Genomic DNA, 19,490 nt, shown 5'->3' with positions numbered 1-19,490 from the left:
TCATCAAAAATTGATACCATTGACGATTTGATTTCCATGTCTAACGTTTTCGCTTCGATAAATTCACGAAGTAAATTTTTCTGTTAATGAGGGTGAGTTAAATCTATAAGTTGAATAGCTCTCTCTTTCATGAAACAAAGACAAGATCCTGGTGTGAAACTGATCATTTTTATAGACTCTTTATCTCTAATTTACATCAGAGATTAGTCAAATAAGTTTCAAAACCGTTTAAAAGTTACAAAATAGTGTGATCTCTATCATACACTTTGAAAAAGAACGGTTAGAGTGAGGCTAATCATTTTTCTAAAGCGAAAGATAACGAAATGCTTATTTGTGAGGCGGCGATGGGTAACGAGGTTCTAAAGAAATAAGAATCCCTCAAAATTTCAAAAGCACTGTAATTGAAAACATTATTCTTAATCATGGATAATCCTAAGGTTCTTAGTTAAGCCTTGCATGTTAGTTCCCACAATTTTTTTAAGGGACGCGCAAAGTTAAAATTCTTAAATACATAAATGGACCAACTCGGGCTTTATTTTTATTCAGTGAGGTGATTGACTCTGGTATTACTAGTAACCGATGGCCTAAAGGGAATCGATTACATGATCAGTTGTATACTGACATCATTATCTCGGCAGATGTAATTATTGGTTCGCATTGTAAATTTTAGAATAACGATTCTGCGTATTCAGCCTTGTTGAAAAAAGGAGGGGGTACATTTCAATTCCTTAATGATCGGAATGTTATGAAACGATTGGCGTATGGCAAAGGTGTTATTATTGAACAAACACAAATGTTTTGGGACTCGGGTCAACGACATTTGTTTCAACTTAAGAAACAACTGGATGATCAACAAAGACGAATTTATGTGGGAAAGAAAACCTACGAGCCTGTATTCGCCCATATGTTTTTCAACCGAAATATTCCTCGAGAAATCTTGGAAAATATCGACTACACGTAAGTCTTCTGAAGCAATCTCTATCCTTATCGTAAAACTTCGCTTTTCCTAAATCTAGAAATAATGAGATTTTTTGATGAGACTTTACTTCACAGTATTATACGTTTAAGTTTTTTAAAAAGTATAAACTCTTTTTAGCGCTTTACATTTAGAAACCTCGTTCAAAACATCTCCCATTTGACCATTCGTCAACGTCTCAAATTTTTAACTTACTAAGGCTCAGTATTTAGTTTATCCGCAACAGTTATATAATGGTGATAAAAAACAAGAGGGTATCATCTTAGTTCAAAGTAGTTCAATTAACCCTTTATTTGTTCGTTATTGGCTTGCGCATTCCATTAAAAATTACTTAACTATGGATCTTTATGATGTCACTTTTACGACTCAATAGTGAGCCTCAGTAGCCCAGAACTATAGTGAAACGATAATTTATGATTTTATTTGTTAGAAGTTAATATTTTGGGGTGATTAAGCTTAAATTTTGGAAAATGCTAAAATTACATGTTACACATTAAAGCAGCGATGGTTAGCTTAGGTAGTATTATTCTTAGAGTAATTTGTCCTAAACCACTCCATTAATTTTATTATTTAATCTCGTTTTGACAACAGTATCGAAAGAATATTTGAAACTAGTCTACTTTCTACACATTTATTTAATGCTAAATTTAAAGCTAAAAATTACCTGCTCGAGTCTGACAGTTTGATATTGGACGAACCCATGGACTTGTTCTTTCTCTGTTCTGTGTTTCTAGTCCTTGCTGTTGGAAACACTTTGGCTGCGTTGGTTTTCATCTTCGAAGTGGTACTGCATGTAGTGATAAACTGCCCGACCTATCGAAAATAGATACATAGTTATTTGAGCCTTATTTAATTTTATAGATTTAAAGGGGATATATATATAGCCATTTATTTCTCTACTACAGGCTCATAAATTGTGGAAGAAATTTTGTGTGAAATCTCCCATATCAAACTTTGAAACTATTGCAGGATTCTCAAGATAGACTCCCGTTTATTTAAATGATATTCAGCTTTGATAGAATTGAACAAATTGCGTTGAATTATCGAAAATCAGCCCTTGTAGGTATGACAACGTAAGCCTATTAATATTCGAACACATAATGCCGCGCCTAAATTTCAAGCTCCAATTAAATTAAGCGTTAAATGTTTATTTATATATTTATTAATTTTAAACCACTATAAAATGTAATTGGACCCATTCTGTAATATTCTATCTCTCTTTCACTGTAAAGAATAATGGTGCATTCTAACACATTATATGTTCTCAGAGTCACCACTCTGCACATGTTTTTGTCCAAGATTGAACAGTTTATTTTACCAGTGTATTATAACGAAGGTCAGTTCAACACTAATAGCATCATCGTAGAAGTTGCTTGATACGATGTGGCTAAAAACGATTGATATTGTCTATGCGTACTTATACCAAACAGTATTGGCAAACTAACTTATGATTAAAAGTGTTTACGAAATAATATTGAAAGAACTCATTTAAAATATGAAAATAAGAGTAGGATATCAAAACAAACCAAGTAATGAAGCGTGATATTAGTTTTAAAAGTCCTTTCGAAACAGTTTGTGAAAATATTTACACAGCTTGTAATTGTTTCTTATAATTACACGAATAAATATTGAAAATACTTATTTAAAATATGAAAATGCAAGGATGTCAAATCAAACCAAGTATTGAAGCGTGGTAATAGTTTCCAAAAGTCCATTATCTTTTCCTTGATGGTTGTATATAAAATTTCCTATCTTTAAGCCAGGCTATTTTTGTTTCGAAATAAAGTTTAGGATTGGATAAAGTGGTATCTACACGCCTGAATATGGTTAAACATGCTTGACTCCGATGACCTGAACATAAATATATTCCATCTTGCTCCAGTTAAGAAAAATAACTATAATGCGTTTTTGAATTTGATAATTCAGAAGAAATTAGCGAAGAAAAGTTCTTATAGCCCAATTATTTATTTCTAGCAGTTCTTAACGACTAAGTATGTCTTTACCACGTAAAGAGTTTGTGAATTCTGCCTACTTCCAGTATAAGGTTATATGTATGTTGCGAGATGTATATCATGTCAACCTACCTTGAATGCCCCCTACAGATAGGTTACTACCCCGTTTCATTTTACCGTAATGGTCGTATATGCTACGTATGGACAGATATAACGATTTTATTCTAAGGCAAGGGCGAGATCAGTCGCGTCCCTTGATTTTTGCCTATCTTTGTAAGGTAACCGTTTAATCTCCACCCTCCTGGTACAAAGTAATTGGTTCCTGCTGTTGGCAGGGTCAAAAATGAGTGTTGGAGATTGGCCAGTGCACTGAAGACCCCATTGGGCCGTCTTTAGTTTCACAAAACAGAGGAATTTAATATGTAATCTTTTGTTTCTAGTTTCCAAAACATCATATATAAACAAAGAAATAACTTTCACGCTTAAAATAGAAATGTTAAGCCTCCTATCAATAAATTTTATGAAGAATAGCATGAGTAGGAGCAATGAGTCGATTTCAGTTCTAAAGCGGTAGAATGCTTGACTTAACCCAAAGAGAGTGGACGCGAGGAATTTAAAATTTTACGATTTTCGTTGCCTTTTGGTCTTTCCGTAAAAACCTTCTAGAGAAAAAATTTAATTTTGCCTAAAAAACCGAATGGAAGAAATATTTAACTCGAGCAATCGCTACAACTTGACTTTTGCATTTTCAGACAAGGTAAAAACTAACCACTTAAATATTAGGCGTAGCATTTATTACGTTTAACTAACCTTTATATTTTCCCCAATATTGATGAGATTCTTGTATTGTAACTTTAATTACCAAATCATATCATCTCACTATTTCTTGTAATTAAGCTATCACGATTAAACTTTTATTTGCCGCACTACTCTACTACAACGTTTGCAAAATTTATAAAATTCACACATGACTTGGTTTAAATATCACTCAACATGACGAGCACATACTTCAACCGTTACATATCGAAAATCACTTGTTTAAGTTGTTTGAAACATTAAACTAAATCCCCTTTAAAATTTGACTGCTTCAAAGATGTTACATCATATTAAAGAAAATTGAAAACATTCTGACCAGAGTTATTAATGGGTTAACAAATAAATCCAATATTTGTATAAGTATGCAAAGGATAACTGTGAAACGGGTACAATATGAAAGAGGAATGATAAACTATAATAACGCACTTTATTTCAGAGCGCTAGCTTGAATAGTTTTTGAAATATAGTAAATATGTGCGAAAACTGCAACGCGCAAAGACTTTTTTAACAGTCTGTACATAGTTATGGTTATTGAGTTATGTTAATATCAGGTGCGTTACTTTCAATTCATACTTACGGTTATTGGGTTGCGTTAACATCAGGTTGGTTTATGGTTATTGGGTTATGTTATTATCAGGTGGGCTTCTTCTAATCACATTGATTGGGTAACTACTATTTATTTTTATTGGGTAACTTCTATTTATTTTTATTGGGTAAAGTTAACATCAGGTTTGCTGAACAGTAAAGGGGTGATGGGAAAGTCCAGCCAGATACCAGTCCAAGCAGATACCGAGTTCCGAATGACTTCTGAGTAGAAGCCCTGCCAGCTTTACTCGCGACCCATTTAAAAAAACTTTCAACGAAAGCGCCCCTACTTCCAACATAAATTTCGCGGTAGTGCTAGACTCGGTTTCAAATCATTTCTATCAACTTTGAACGTTGAGAATTCGCAAAATAACGGAAGTAAAATAACGAAATATGCCTCAAGATTGAAATTAAAACATACGTGACTAATCTTGTAAAATTCAGCGTAGTAAATACTGGGCAAGTATCTTTGAAATGCTCTGAAAACAAGTCCACTTTTGAAATTTGAGCATCGTAGAAAAAGCATTACGAGGAAATCAGGGTTTGTAGCGCGGAAAATGTCCAAAATTGGAACTAGGGGCATTGGGCTCTTTCGCTACTAGCTTTTTAAGACGGGGCTCGAGTAAAGCTGGCGGGTCTTCTAGCCATCAGTATTCCAATAAGACGACGGTAAACCGGACAAAAGGATAAAAGCTATGTTTGGAATGTTTAAACTTGCCATTTTTGAATTTATGTTCCGCGCTTTAGTACATCTTCAAATTTTGGGGGTTTCATAGCGTAAGCGTATGACGGAATTCATTCTGAATTCGTAGAGAAAGTATCGCTTTTAAAGTTAGAGTCAATTCTGTACTACTTTGAAGTATTTCGTTATTAATTAAAATTTTAAAATGGAAATTGTTTGTAAATCTTGGTTTTCTAAGTTTATGTGGAGCGGAACTGATCCAAGAAATAGTATCTGACAGTACTTTTGAAATAACTCCTTATTAGACGCGTGATAGAATTTATAGACTTAGGCGATAGATCTTATAGACTTACGAGTTCCGTCTTATAGGCAGCGATTGGGGCTATCATAGTTATAGAAGTTTCACTTGACAGTCATCGTTTTATAGTCTGGAAAATATCTATTTTACATTTAAAAATTTCTGTGATTGAACCAGTTACTTCGCGTAGTAAGTTGTTTCTTTAAAGCGCTGGAAAAACTTAGTTTAACTTTAACGAGTTGTGTTAAATAATACGTGATATAATACGCGTCTTAAATTCAAGTTTCGTAAAGTAAAGAAATTGAATCGAAATATCAGAGGGAATTAATATCCAACAAACGTCAAGTATCATCCGTAAGTAGAACACTAAGACTGATAGCCACTCGGCGATTTTCGTCATTTTTATATAGTTTGATGTTTTAAATACGATTAGCCATAATTAAATGACCTATGCCTAGCGCGTTAATTAATTTTCTCAAGAAATTAAAATTAGTAATTGAATGGTAATTGTTTGAATACATTGAGGTGGTTTATAAAAATGCGTGGGATCTCGTATCTAGACGCGTCAAAGGCAGTCCATAGGCGATTTTAAAACGGAGTCTAGGGGTTATTCGCTAAATCATTGGCTATTTTTAAAGTGAGTCGAGGTTCTACCCACTTATTCAATGGCGATTTTTTAAGAGAGTCGAGGTGCTACCCACTTCAAAATTGGCAATATTTGAAGGGAATCGAGGAGCTATTAACTAATTCATAAGTAATTATTGTCGGTTCGAGGGACTATTAACTTAATCAGTATCGATTTTGAAAGAGTCGAGAGGCAACCCACTTATTCATAGCCAATATATAATGGGAGTCGAGGGGCTACTAACTTAATCGACGATATGGTCGACGCCATGTTCGCAAGTTTTGAAAAAACTTTCAACCCTGCCGGCTCTGTCAAACTTTTCCCGACTAGCCGAGTACAGATGGACATCTTCCGCAAGTAAAGTAACTCTTTAACGTGTGAGGAAATTTTCAAGGAATTGTTCACAAGAGGAAAATTGGAACAGTGAGTGTTTACAACCAATAAGCGAGACACAAACTTCATCCGTTTACGTTTACAGGCCATCGCGCACAGTGTATAAAGCCATTTCGGATAATACTTTTTTTAATCAAGGAGGGAAAAATTAAGAAGCATTATTTCGTTTATTTGATCATTTGTTTCGTGGTGAAACTTGTCCGTAAGTCTTACATTGTTAAGGCTGACAATTAAGACATTTTAAAATTTGATATTGCTCATTCATTGTAGAAGCGAAACTAGGCCCTCAAACTGTTTTAAGGCAATTTTTTCCTGAAGAGTTTGTAGTCGTTTACGACAAAGTATCCGCCAAATATCCAAATTGGCTAAAACCATTACAAATTGAAAGCGGCTGTTTCCCAGAGCCCCACGCCGATGTTCCTCACGCTATGTTACCGGTTGCCGGTAATTATTGCATTATAAAGTATATCATGATGATGTAATAAAATATAATTATTTGTACAATTTTGACGCCTCTTAGAAATCGAAGAGGTTCCAAATATTCCGTCGGAAAGCTCTAAAGAGCATTCGACATTACCAACGTTGACAAGTTTATATGAAAAGGGCTTAACCATTTTGGAAAGCAATAGAGCGAAGTTTGAGGTGGCCCTCCGCGGCACCGAAAAAATGATAGAGGAACACCAAGAAAAAATTAAAAATTTGAAAAACCTAAGCTTAATGAATGCCTGACAATCGTCGAAAAAATTAGCCAAAAGAGAGGAGGCGAGACGAGGGAGGTTGTACATAAGCCCATGGCTTCACGACCCTTTACCTCATGTCTCTCTCAAATAAATAAATAAATAAATATCGAAAACGCTAAGACTTTGAGCATCAAGTAAGGGGCTTCTAAGCCCCGATGACTCTGGTTAGACATATTTACCTAATCTATAGTGTTTAAGCATTCCCGACAACCGCGCGCTAATTTACAGTGCGGGGAGGCTTTTAAGCTTCTCTAATATTTTCTGGCAATAATATTTTAGATTATGAAGAACACGCGAGCTTCTCGAAATCACCACCTAATGGTTGGTATTATAAATATTATTCCGTAATGAAAAAGTAACTGTTTTTTTCGTTTACAATTTCAAGAAGAAATTCAATCGCCTTATGCAAGTGAACACGACTCGGTACCGAATACTCCGGGCAAAACTTCAGAGAGTAAGAATATTTTATATTAATCATTTACCTTAAATTAGGCGTAAATAAATGTTACGCGATTGCAGGTGAAAACGAGAGTCCGGTTACAACCGGAAAGCAAGTGAAAAGTTGCTTATCCGACAAAAGCGCTTCGGATAGTAAGTATAGGCCATTTGATCAATTTTTCAGGGTAGCTTCGACTAGGAGTCACTATCCAACACGAGACCTGGATCATGAACTTACGTACGTTCGTATTATTTTATTCTAGGTGAAGGACATCCGTTAAGTAGCGGAGGAGGAGCCGAGCCGGAAGCAAGTCCTTCCCTAAATCAAAAAAAAATTGAACAAAGAAAGGAATTGGAAGCGGCCAGTACCAGTAACTCGTCTGATGTAAATGTTTCGCAAGAAAAAAAAGAAAAAAGGAAAATAGCGCAGAAAAGAAAAACCAAAAATCAATTGATACAAAAAAATTGCTCAAAATGCCTAAATTTTGAAAATGATTAAAACTAACGTTCTAAATACAGTTAAAATATGCGTAATGAAACTTTTTTATATTTCTCCGCATAGTTTTTCTATGTTTTGTTATTATCAGAAGGGGATAATAGAAGAAGGATGCCACTCTGTATCATCTTAATACATTAGTTACGTAACGTCATTCTTCCCAGGCTCACCCTTTTTGTTTGATCTCCCGCTCAACAAACTTCAGATGGGCATCGCACCGTGCACGGGGTGAATTCTATAACTGTTTCGTACTAAATCCTCAGCAATCAACTCCCTTACCTCTTTTTGGGGTGAGACAAAAATCCACAAGCGCGCCTTGGCAAATAATTTAACGCAAATAGACTAATGATGAGGGAACTATTTATCAAGTATATGATTTGGTTTAGTAACCTTGCTCCAAATGTAAAATGAGGTTTGGAGGAATGACGTTACATTGCCCCGCTTTGTGGTGGTACACTTCTCTCTACTATGAATCGTAGATGTAATACAAGGTAAGTACGCTGTACTTGTAAGTACGTTGTAGGGAAACATTTATTTTTCTTCTCTCCTATAACGCGATCAACCTCTCTTAATTAAAAAAGACACGGCCGCTGATAACTGTCTCGTATGGGTGATAGGCACGCATAAACAATTTATAAAATTCCAAACATAGAGTTCTCTCATAGTATCGAAAATAGCTATAGGTTGCTCTCTAACAGCAATATTTTGTTGTGTGATATGATTGGGTTTTTCTATTTTTAAGCACACATCATGCAAATCCGAGATTGTATACATTGGAAGGAACATAAGTAATCCTTTAAACTCTGGTCTTAAATTGCGTTCGATCATTAAAAGTAGTTCATTGTCCGGTATTGGAGGATGTAAGTTCTGATTTACCCTAAAATAATAGCCGAAAACCTCATCCACATACTCATTTTCTTTTTGTCGCCTATTAAGTAATTCGATCCTAACCTTTGCCTCTTCATCCTCTATTTAATAATGACGTTTTAGTCTCCCTTTAAACGCTGGCCATTCTATATTTTGGGGGAAAGATCGAAACCAATATAGAGCATTTTCCCTCATCTAAAGGAGCATAAATAGCATTTTGTCATCTTCGCTGATATTGTGGAATCTTAAGGCTCGTTTACATGTGAGCGAGAATTAAGCTTAAAGCGGAGAGTAGAAGTTGAAAATCGAATCTTTTTCTCGCGCCTAAAAAATCGCGTCTGCCAAAAGCGTTTGTTCCCGCTGCTCCACCCGCTCCTTCGTTTACATACGAGCTGGGCGGTAGCATGAGCCTAGATTGCAAAGTTGTCTTTCAGTCGGAAGTAAACAACTAAAATGGCGTCGACTGTCGTTAGTTTACTTCTGCTTAAAAAGAAACTATTGCTTTTGAAAAACATTCGACATATATAACAAAAAAACAACAGAAAATTAGAACTGAACGTCGTTGGTGGGCACATCCTATATGGAGAAATAGAAACAGAGAAGGATATTTTCGCCTTTTGGAAGGTTACTTGATGTAATTTGTCAAGATGCGTATATTTTCTCTACTTGAGCTTGAGAATAGTTTTGATTTAATTGTCGAGCTTGAAAGGATGAGGCAAATTAATGTGATTACACGTATTTAAAAAATTTTATCTTGTTCTTTTCTTTCTTTTAAAGACATTCTCAATGGTGGTGCCTAGGCCTATTTCGCGAGATAAACAAACGCAAAAATATCAAACGATATTCGGTCCTTGGATATTATTGGCTTGGAAAATCACGTGACTCTTTGCGAGAAGCAAACACGAGCTGAAGATTCTACTGCGGCAGATCGGAGCTTATTCCGAACACCCGCTTCATCTATGAGCAACAAGCGCGACTTAAAAAGCTTTCGCTTGTTTGTAAACGGTATGCCTAGGGAACGCAAACCCCAATACGCCTCATCTCTCAGCTTTACGGTTCGACTTTTTCCATTTCTCGCGCACATGTAAACGAGCCTTTACATATTCGTCAAAGTTTCTGAGGAATTCCGGAACGCTTTCATTTTTCCTGCCGTAAAAAGCTAACCTTTCCGGGGGCTCTAGACCTCTGACGCCGCCTTGGCTTATAGCCATGTTTGAAAAGAATTGAAGAACCGATGCTAAAAATGCGGCTTGCTGAGCACCTCCACTATTTGGAGCGCTTTGTTGTGGTGGTGGGTTGGATGTCCCGGTTGAATGGCTAGGGTTTTGTGTGCCTTGAGTCTGAAAGCTAGGTGGAGACTGGGGAATTCCTTGTGGAATCTGGGGAACCTGTCCTGTAGGGCTCTGGGTTTGTCCCGGGTTTAAAGGCTCAGTTTAGAGGCACTTTGGCTCTCCTTTTTTAATTTTGCCAAGAAAAACGTACAAAGTTTATACTTGGCTCAATTTCTCTACGAATCTTTCTGATTCAATTAGAAATTAACCTAACATTATGTTGAAAACAGCGTACGGTTTTATCGCTTGTAATTAAAGCGTTTTGGACCTCCTATTAAGAATCGTGTTTGGCTAAATCACTCTAAAAAGGCTTTTCAAAAGCTATAAGACAACCTATACGAAAGCAATGTGTGGAGGTCCCTCTCGCCAAACAGATTCTGACCGGAATAATTTTTCCGCTCTTCGGCGAGTGGTAGAGCAGAGAAAATTAATGAAGGGAATGGAAGCTTTCGCCTTTTACATTACATATGACGCTGGATCTCAAACGAGCGGGGGAGCCTAGAGTCAACTCTCAGGTGGACTTCGGTCACATGAAAGTCCTACCGGAACTGGTCTCTAATTTCTGATCATGTGGTTTTTAGACAGTCTATCAACCTAAGTTTTTATTCCCAACTTGAATTCTCTCAAGTGGGAGAGCTTCGGAAAATATCATCCATAGTAAAATTCGTGGACGCTTAGCGCCATCTAGGTTTTCATCCTACAGAACGTTTTCACTTTTTATGTCTGTAAACACCTTTCAAGTATTCCCCCCTTAATAAACAAAAGTGACTCAATGGTGAGAACAGAAATTAAAGTCTATTTCATTAAATACTTTAATGACTTTTATAGTCGAGATTGCTATATTGTTTGGAAACGGTTGATATTTATTCTAGAAAATTAATGATTCGTTTTAATCATGATTATTTATTTAAATTTTATTAAAATTAAAATTTCTTAGAATAGGCCAAAAAATCGCGCCTCGTCATGTAAAATACAGATTTTTTGGAATCTCACGTCGGAAAGATCCCATTTTATTATTGGTTGAAAAATATATCTCACCCTCAGCGGGTGTCTAAGGGTTATTTTAATAATTGTAGCAACCTTCCCAGGTAGCAAAAACCCGTGATTTACACGTCTAAAAGCGGTGTACGGTAAACCCAATTATGAACGTGTGAAACACCCATACCATGTCACCTCTAAACACCGTCTTATTCACGTTAACAAATAGTGAAGATCACGTTGTTTTTATTATATATGTAAACAATATTTTCACTCAAAATTTACGTGAAAATAATATAAGGTAATTAAGTGTTCGTAACGTGCAATTTACGTGGGTAGCACGTGTACCCAACGTTTCTCAGGCACCCAAAACCCGCACTTCCGACAATACCTCTTGGGAACGCACTTCCGATTGATAACCGATCACAGTCCACTGACGGTACTACTATCGCCCGATAAGCAAATACCATCTACAGCGGCTGCACGTATTCAGAGATGGGCCATCACTCTTTCGGCCTACTCGTACGAAATAAAATTTCGTCCTGGAGGTAAAAACGGGAACGCAGACGCCATGAGTCGTCTTCCCTTGCCAACGGAATCTGGACACGTACCTCAACCAGCCGAATACGTCCTTCTGACCACAAACTCATCCGGAGCCGTGACGGCAGAAGACATCAAAACAGCCACGATTACAGATCCTGAGACCGCAGAAGTTCTTCACTACATTAGCAAAGGATGGCCACAATCTCCATCATTCTCAACTAAAGAATACTTTTCCAGAAGACACGAACTATCAGTCTTGGATGGAATCATCATTTGGAGCAACAGAATTGTCGTCCCAAGAAAATTCAGAAATGACATATTGAACGAGCTACACTCAGGACATTTCGGAATGACAAAACTGAAAACTATCGCAAGATCCAAAGTTTGGTGGCCAAAGATTGACAAGGACATAGAGACAACAGTAGCTTCATGCCACTCATGCCAACAGAAAGTCTCCATGCCCGCTCAAGTTACATCACACTGGCCATTACCTGAAAGACCTATGCAACGAGTGCATATTGATTACGACGGACCTCTACATGGTACGATGATATTCGTCTTTGTCGATTCATTTTCCAACTGGATCGAAGCATATCCCGTAAAGTCTTCGAATTCTGCAACCACCATAGACATACTACGAGACATATTTGCGAGATACGGAATACCAGAATGCTTGGTCTCGGACAATGCTACTGCATTCACCAGCGATGAATTCGGCACGTTTACGGCAAATAATGGGTTCAAGCACATCACTATCGCACCCTACCATCCTCAATCGAATGGTCCTGTAGAAAAAGCAGTGAGCACCATCAAGAAGGGGATAACCAAGATCACAGACGGCACCATCAAAACCCGAATTGCAAAGGTCCTATTCTCGCATCGAATCATCCCAGACGAACACGGTCACTCACCAGCTTCGCTCTTCCTTAATCGCGAACTGCGCAGTCGATTGGATCTTCTAAGACCAACATCCAGGAAGCATCACGAAACCTCAACAACGCCTCGCTTAAACGATGAATGGCAAGTTGGAGACGCCGTATGGACTCGAAATTATGGCCAAGGAGACAAATGGATCAAAGGCACCATCATCGACAAAATCGGCACGACCATGCTAGAAATTCAAACGGCGAAAGGGAACGTTCGACGCCACGTCACTCAGACCAGGAAATGTCACACCTCTCGATCGAATTGGACAAGTGCCTTGGCAAGTCAGGGCACCATAACAGACCTAGAAGAAACTACGACCACAGAAAACGACCTAGACAACCAAATCAATCCTGAAGCCTCAGTTGCAGAAACAGTCACAAGGAGATCGACACGAACAAGATACCCACCTGAATGCCTTTAAATCCTAGAGGGAGGGAAATGTTACATCTAGAACTGAACTGAACTTAACTATATTAAGCATAAAAAAGCTAGTCGTTAACTCGCTGCGTTATCAGTAAAAAACATCTACATATTGTATAAAAAGACTGGTTGTCCATGTAAAGGTATCCAGTTCGTTAATAGCCATGTAATACGATAGTTCTACTTTAAATCTCCATGTACATACGACGCGCAATAATTAGTTTGTAAATAAACGATTTTAGAACTTAAATACCACGCTTAATCACTCCTAACCTACTTCGGACATAACAGGTAACTAATCGTGACTGTGCATAAACAAACCCCCTTTTCAAATATATGATCACAGCTAATTTAGAAAATACCAATTTTGAACCGACCGTTCTGATTATTCATGGTCAAGCCAAAATATCGTGGAGCTTGGTAATTAATAGCAGCTTAGATTACGAGATTTAATCCAAACACAGTAAACACTACTAAAAAGGGCCAGAAATAAGCACAGAACACAGGACATTGTCCAATTAAATTTGAATATATCCCATATTTTTTTTAAAAAATTTAAGGGGTCACTGGACATTTTGACCAATAAATATTTCCGAAGTTGAGATAGTTTGACTATTAATTTTCGGCAGTATTTCTAAATAATCAGGAGGACAGTGTCCGATATATTTTCCAGTCAAAGGAGGGGTCACTGGGCACACGTCATATAACAATTTTACCTTATTTCCGGCCCTGCTATTAAACCAATGGGAAAGTTGTAATATTGAAGTGATGACTTAATTCATAAAACTCAGAACATTTATGTATTCCTTTAAACCTAAGTTAGAGTTAGCTGGAATTTACTAATTCGTCATATCAACAAAAAGATAGGTAGAAACACCCTATATGGAATTTTCTAGGTATCTGGATAAAAGCTTTCATTTTCACTTTTTGTGGAACTTAAAGGGTTCTCAATTGTATAAGTTGAAACAAATTGAAATATCTTGCGAAATATTAACGATACAAGGAAGACACTTTCTCGATATAAATGCACCCCGATGATTACGAAAATAGCATTTGTTTTCTCCAAAAACTAATATTTTAAAAGTTGAACATTTTCAGATTTTCGGAAAATTCGCGTTTTAAAGCACGTGGTTGGACCTACGCCTTCAAATTTTGTATTATTTGATGGGGAACTAAAATATGTATCTTAGTGTCAATTATCTATTCTCTGTGATCAACGGTTTTTGAATTATTGAGATTTTACTGAAAAAAAATCAACGGACAAAGACTTTTGGAAAAGAGTGTACTTCTAGATGTTATATTGATTTTGCAAAATAATTGGACAACAGAACTTTGCACTTTAGAACTTGAATAATTTAATAACATTTTAGATTTGAAAATGCAAATTTTGTTTATATCTATCATTATCAAGTGATTCACATTTAGTTTTTGCCATTTTCCAAGTTGCAAGCGGCAACTGCAAAGGCAATTTTGACGTACGAGTCAAACTATTAATTACAATGGCCGATTACGTAGAGACTAACAACGCGGGCAATGCTCTATCATTTCGAAAATTAAATGATTGCAATTATGAGACCTGGAAGCGCGATGTGCGAATGGCATTATTAGACTATGGTTTATGGGGATTCCTGGAAGGAAAAGAAAAAGAACCAGATGCATCAGCTTCAGAAGACGCTAAAACAGCATATCTTAGAAGATCACAGAAAGCGTTATCAAAATTATCATTAGCCTGTGATGACCCCCACAAGAGTATTATAGAGAAGTGCGATACAGCAAAGGAAGCGTGGGATATTTTAGCAGGAATATATGAACCCAAATCAAAAGCGCGTATGGCAGACTTACGATCAGAATTTATAAGCTGTCGATATAAGGGTGGCTCAATGGCAACACTTAGCAAGTTTAATAGTGATAGCAGATAATTTGAAAGCAGCGGGTTTACAAATATCGGACATGGAAATAGCCTTCCAAATGTTACATAAACTACCAGAAGCCTATAGGCAAATCAAAACTTTAGCGTATCATTGGCCTGATAAAGATTTTACTCCGAAGAACGTGAAACAGTTGCTAATATCAGAATATGATAGGCAAAGGAGAGAAGATTGTGAAGATGATTATGAACAAGCCGGTTATTCATCTCACTTGCAACATAGAAGTAGAGTTAGGACCCCAACTAACTTGAATCAGCCAAGGCCCAATAGAAGTAATAGTCGCTAAAGAAGTCAATCAAGTAATAGGATTAATAAAACTAAAATGATATGTTTTAATTGTGGTAAAGAAGGACATTATGCAAGAGATTGTTGGTCAAATAAAACAAATAAACAGAAACATAAGCAGTCAAGCGACAATGAAAGTAGACGAGCTCATTTCGCATCAGCCTTACTAGCGATAAAGGATAAGGAAGCCTGGATATTTGACACAGGAGCTTCGCATCATTTTTGCCATAAGAGGGAATGGTTCTCAAACTATAAACCAATAGAATCATCAGTAGAAATAGCTGAAGGTGGAGCTAAAGCTATAGGCATAGGGAATGTCGCATTATCAATTAGAAATGGACAGGAAATAATTGATTTGATAGATGTCATACATGTACCAGGGTATAATAGAAACTTATTATCGGTGAGAAAATTCGATATGAATGGATACAAGACTATCGTGGAAAATGGAAAAGCAAAGGTATACGATGAGAAGAGGAAATTCTTCCTGAGCGCCAGGTTAAAGGAGGAGAATTTATATGTCGCAGACGTCGAAGTACATATTGATGAACCAGAACAAGAGAGTAAGCAGCACATAAGCACATTAACAAGTCAAACGCATGATATAATGAGATGGCACCAACGATTAGGGTACCCTAACGAAAGAAAATTGAAGGAATTACACGACAAGCATTTAGTCGAAGGCATACCTAAATTGGATGGGGAGTTAGGCGTTTGTCAACCTTGCCGATTATCAAAAGCTGCCAAATATCCGTCTCGAACAAGTGAGAAAATTAAAACCACACAACCATTAGAGATAATACACAGTGATGTATGGGGACCCTCACCTATAACGTCAAGATGTGGTGGCAGATATTTTATTTCGTTTATCGATGACTTTACAAGAAGAGCTACGATTTATATTATGCAAACAAAAGATCAAGCATACGACAAATTTCAAGAGTTTAAACGATTCGTAGAAAGGCAAACAGGCAAGGACATCAAGGTCTTACGAACAGACAATGGCTAAGAATACTGTAATAGGCAATTTGAGAATAATAGTAAGAAATTGGGAATAAAACTCGAAAGAACCAATACATACACTCCAGAAATGAATGGCATCGGGGAAAGATTCATTAGGACAATAACAGAAGGCATTCGTACGATGTTAGAAGATGCAAAATTACCTTTGAAATTATGGGGCGAAGCTGCAATGGCGTTTACATACCTGTACAATAGATTACCTCATGACAAACTTAAAAATCAAGTTCCTTTAGAACGATGGATGGGAAAGAAACCTAGTGTACGACACCTTAAACGATATATATGTACGGCATTTGCATTGATACCCAAACCAAGAAGAAACAAACTACAAAACAGATCAAGAACTGGTGTTTTAATTGGGTATGCAATCAAAACTAAAGGATATAGAATATGGTTTCCAGATCAAGACAAGATAATTGAACTGAAACATGTATCATTTGACGAAGATAAATTGGGGATACAGGAAGTTAACGCGAAGGTTGAAATAGTAGAACACTATGATGAAGAGTGTTTGTAACCAGCAAAGACCAAGAAAACAGTACGATTTGTTGATGACGCCGAAGAAACATCTGATGATGAATTCGAAGACAATATGGAACAATCTGTAGAAGACAATATGGAAGAAACTAGCCATGAATCTGATGATGATGATGAAGAAAGAGTCACATTCCGAAGACCCAAACGTACCAACAAAGAACACGTGAAGCCCAAGGAGAAAGACGACATGGTCACATTTAATTTCCCAGATCATAAAGATAACGTGGAACCTCAGAAGAAAGAAGATATATTCCCAAATAAAGAAGAAGATTTAGAATTACCAAGAGGATGGCGAAGAAAAGAAGTACCGAGAACATCTGGGCCAAGAATAGATGTCTACTACATCACGGATGAAGAGGAAAGGTTGAGATCATATAATGAAGTGAAAGCTTGTTTACGCCAAAGAGGGATCCAGCATGACCTGAGTAAATTTTCATTTAAACCTATGGAAAAACAGCAGGCAAGATATGAGATATGTTAGGAAATATTGAATTCCATTGTATGACGATTCCAAAGACGTATGAAGAAGCCATAGAGAGTGAAGACAAAGATAAATGGGAAGACGCCATGGATATGGAATTACAAACAATTGCAAAACGAAACGTATATGATCTAGTGAAGAAACCAGAAAACCAACATATTATTGGAACGAAATGGGTTTACGCCTTGAAACAGAATGCAAACGGCGAAACTATACGGCATAAAGCGCGACTAGTAGCCCCAGGATTTTCACAAGAATTTGGATCAGATTATACGACGACGTATGCGCCAGTTATCAATTTTGCACTTGTAAGAATTTGCGAAATCATGTTTATCCTATGTTTGGGATGGACTCATACACAACTAGATGTAAAGAATGCATACTTATATGGCGACTTAAAAGAAGATATATACTTAAGGCAACCAAAGGGTTTTGTTCAATCAGGAAAAGAACAGTATGTTTGGAAATTAAATAAGGCGTTATACGGGTTAAAACAAAGCGGTAGGCAGTGGTATGAACAGTTAGACAAAACATTACATGATTTGAACTTTAGGAAGTTACAAGGTTGTAATTGTATTTACCATTATGAAGATAAGGGTATACTACTAGTATACGTAGATGATATCATAATAATTGCTAAAAATAACCAAGTAATGAAGGAAATAACGACAAGACTTGAATCCGAATTCGAAATAAACAACCTTGGACCATTGTTCTATTTTCTTGGGATAGAATTTGAATTTCACAAGAATGGCACAGCATATATACATCAAAAAGGATATATTGCTAAAATTAAAGAAGCATAGGATATGGAACTAACCAGAATCTATGAAATACCGGTACCAGTTGGCGTTGTATTCTCGAAACGACAATGTCCACCTGATGGGCAAAGAGTAGACTTTCCATACCGACAACTAATTGGAATATTGCTATACATAGCACAACGTACAAGACCAGATATCATGCATGCGGTAATTAGCTTAACAAAATACTCGGAAAATCCAGCCAAAATACATTGTGATCATTTATCACGAGTATTGAAATATGTATTTGATACTAATGCTTATGGATTGAATTATAACGCATTAAGCTATTTAACGGTCGACGCTTATACCGACGCATCCTATGGGATGGATTTAGATGATGGTAAATCAACCACAGGGTTTATACAAAATGTTGGCAATAATCCAGTTCAATAGAGAACTGTTAAACAAGACATAGTCGCATTATCAAGCACCGAAGCTGAATATATTGCATTAGCAGAGACAACGAAAGAAGTAATTTGGATATCAAGAATTATAAACGAATTAGTAAATATTTTTAGATTACAAACTAATGAATTAAAGCCAACCATATATTGTGATAATCAGGCAACCATAGCTTTATCTAAAAATAGTATAGAGAATAATAGAACGAAACATATAGATATCCGATATCATTTTAATAAAGGTCTTGTTAATGTTGAATTCATAAGAACAAATGATAATATTGCTGATCTGTTTACTAAGGCAATACCAACTAGAAAATTTAAAGCATTTTGCAACACACTAAGGTTGCAGTATTAACAAACCAAAGTGATACTATAAATAGACAATGTGATAAATACTTAATTGATTAATGTGATAATAAGACTAACGTGATATATAAACGGTGATAATAGACTAAAGTGCTATAATGTGACAAAAGAACATAACAATGTATTAATGAAGTAACATAATAATGTATGAAAAAAAATCAGAAACAAAACAAAGATGTATAAAGCATAATAGGTCAGACAACGAAAAAAGAGGGGAGCATGTTGGAACTGAACTGAACTGAACAGTTATCTTCGCTATAATCACATGATAGAGATAAAGAACCTTTGCACCTAACCCGAGTTTAGGATTAGACTGAATTAGTGATAATGCATCACTCTGTCCCTCGATCGGTTCTCTACCAGTGAGTCTCCCTCAGGATGTGCCTCTCGTGTTTAACGCTAGGTAGACCTAGTATTGTAGTAGGACGTATTCAACTATTTGTAATTATAACCAGTATGTAATAACAGTAAGAGTGCTTTACCGAAATGAAGAACGATGACTAACTTAACTTAAACAGATTAATAATAAACTAATATGGTTTTATATAATCCGGCGTCATTACTTGAATATTACTTTAACAAGTATAAATTGA

Source organism: Phalangium opilio, unplaced genomic scaffold (genome assembly GCF_054372755.1).
Source record: "Phalangium opilio isolate 3A_F unplaced genomic scaffold, DU_Popi_V2 ptg000106l_1, whole genome shotgun sequence".
In the NCBI taxonomy this organism is placed as follows: Eukaryota; Metazoa; Arthropoda; class Arachnida; order Opiliones; family Phalangiidae; genus Phalangium; species Phalangium opilio.
Note: the sequence above shows the minus strand (reverse complement) of the source record.